Source organism: Otolemur garnettii, unplaced genomic scaffold, assembly GCF_000181295.1.
Source record: "Otolemur garnettii isolate 467f Iridium unplaced genomic scaffold, OtoGar3 scaffold00115, whole genome shotgun sequence".
In the NCBI taxonomy this organism is placed as follows: Eukaryota; Metazoa; Chordata; class Mammalia; order Primates; family Galagidae; genus Otolemur; species Otolemur garnettii.
In genome coordinates this window covers 5,994,772-5,997,327 of record NW_003852510.1, presented here as the reverse complement: position 1 = coordinate 5,997,327, position 2,556 = coordinate 5,994,772, and positions in this window count along the sequence as shown.

The following is a 2,556-nucleotide window of genomic DNA, read 5'->3' as shown; positions in this document are numbered from 1 at the left end:
AAGAATTAAAATATTAATACAAATATGTGTGGTGGGGTAGTAAATGAAGATTTATAAATCAAAGATTATAAACAAAGCCCAACTACAATAAATAATCCAAGTTGTTTTCTATCAGTTGCTTGGAATGAATGGACCATCACTGATCCAAGAATGTTCCTAGTCAAAGTAAAACACGCCTTTGGTAAAAATCCAAATAGTATAACTTACTTTTCCTACTTACCAATATATCTTGGAGGTCTACTGTACAATCTGTAAACAGTCCTCTCTTGATAGCTAACAATTGTTTCATGGTTTTTGCTATTACAAACAATGTAGCAGTGAACAGCAATTAGAGAATACACAACTCACGTATCTTTGTACCTTGTTGTGGAAATAGCCACAGGATAAATTCTTAGCAATGGAACTGCTCAAAGGATGACCTCTAGCTTTAAGATGAACTTGAAAGGTCATCTGATTCCAAAGCCTCTGCTCTTCCATCCACCATTGGTCTGCATGTTAGCACTCTTCTAGAAGGCAGCTCCTGCCAGGTTGTGAGAGGTGGAAAGTTGTGCCTAGCCACATCCCTCCCGAAAGGTGGAAGAGATTAGGGATTGCTTGAGCAGTTTTTTTTTTAAGACAATCTCAAGCTATTGCCCTGGGTAGAGTGTCATGGCATCATAGCTCACAGCAATGTCTAATTCTTGGGCTCAAGTGATCCTTTTGCCTCATTTTTTTCTATTTTTAGTAGAGATGGGGTCTTGCTTTTTGTTCAGGCTGGTGTTGAACTGGTGAGCCTCCCAGAGTGCTAGGATTATAGGTGTGAGCCACTGAGCCTGGCTCTGCTGAACAATCTTAATTTCATAGGTTTTGTGGAATTGTTTCTTCCATCTTTGAAAAGAAGAAAGTCATAGGACAACCTTACAGATGCAATTTCCATAATGAAAGACAGCATAAAGAACAAAGTAACTTCAGGCTAACTGAAAACCTATGTTAAAGACAGAAGGAATAGTGTTTGGAGTACCTATTATTATGTGCCCCCAGAGAAGGTCCAGTGTGCCTTTACCCTGAGGTTATCAGACCTTCCAGATCACTGGCCACTAATGCCCATTCTTACCCTTCTCTGGGCTGCTATTGCTGCCCTCCCCATATTAGTAATATTACTGAACAGATTGTGCTTTCTCTGATCTGCTCCTTAGATAGTGTTTCTCTGCATTAAAGATGTACATACACTGTTAATTCAAAAGACAGCAGTGTTTTTGTGCTGGTGAGTGAAACAGATTGCAGCATAATTACTGTTGAGTTTGCTTCTGCAACCATCATGGTGCCCAGAAACAAATCCAGTTACCCAAGACCATGAGTTCATCTAATGGTGAACAAAGGGGGTTGGAGGGCTTTTCCCAGAAGGCCTCTGAAATGCAGGAATTATTAACAAGGAGCTATAAACCATTTTTGGTAGCTACAGGCCCAGGCTGTGGGTAGACAGAGATCAAGACGGGAGAAATGGTATGATCAGTATTGTTCAGAAAAATACAGTAGGTAAGCTATTTTACTGGCACCTTGCATCTGGTGATATTAGCAAGCTGTAGGTAGAATAATTTTTCATCAGATTGGAGAGGTATTTATAGCCTGCTTTCTATTATATAATGAAAAGCTACTAATGGAGTAGTAGACAGTGATATGGGTAATAGCTTCAACAACCTCAGCTGTCATTTAAGTGAATTCAAGGATGACAGCTTTCTTTCTTTCTTTCTTTTTGAGACACAGCCTCAAGCTGTCGCCCTGGGTAGTGCTGTGACATCACAGCTCACAGTAACCTCCAACTCCTGGGCTCAAGTGAGTCTCCTGTCTCTACCTCCCAAGTAGCTGGGACCATGGGCACCCACCACAACACCTAGCTATTTTTTGGTTGCAGCTGTCATTGTTTAGCGGGCCAGGGGTTGGATTTGAACCTGCCAGCTCAGGTGTATGTGGCTGGCACCTTGGCCACTTGAGCCACAGGCACCAAACCAATGACAGCTTTCTTTCATGCACAAAGTATTTGATACTTTTTTTTTTTTTTTGTAGAGACAGAGTCTCGTTTTATCAACCTCGGTAGAGTGCCGTGGCATCACACTGCTCACAGCAACCTCCAACTCCCAGGTTTAGGCAATTCTCTTGCCTAAGTCCCGAGTACCTGGGACTACAGGTGCCTTGCTATTTTTTTGTTGCAGTTTGGCCAGGGCCGGGTCTGAACCCGCCACCCTCAGCATATGCGGCTGACACCCCACCCACTGAGCCACAGGCGCTGCCCAATACTTTTTAAAAAAAAAAACCCACAGCAATGGCATTGGGTTCTAGTCACAGCCTAAAGAAAGAAAAAACAATGCAGTATTTTATTTATAGTACTATACTCTGTGAGTGACTGTGTAGTAGAGGTCAAGAATGAATTATTTGTAACATACCTTAAAGAAATCTATCCTGCCTCGGTGCCTGTGGCTCAAGCGGCTAAGGCGCCAGCCACATACACCTAAGGTGGTGGGTTTGAATCCAGCCTGGGCCCGCCAAACAATAATGCCTGCAACCAAAAAATAGCCAGGC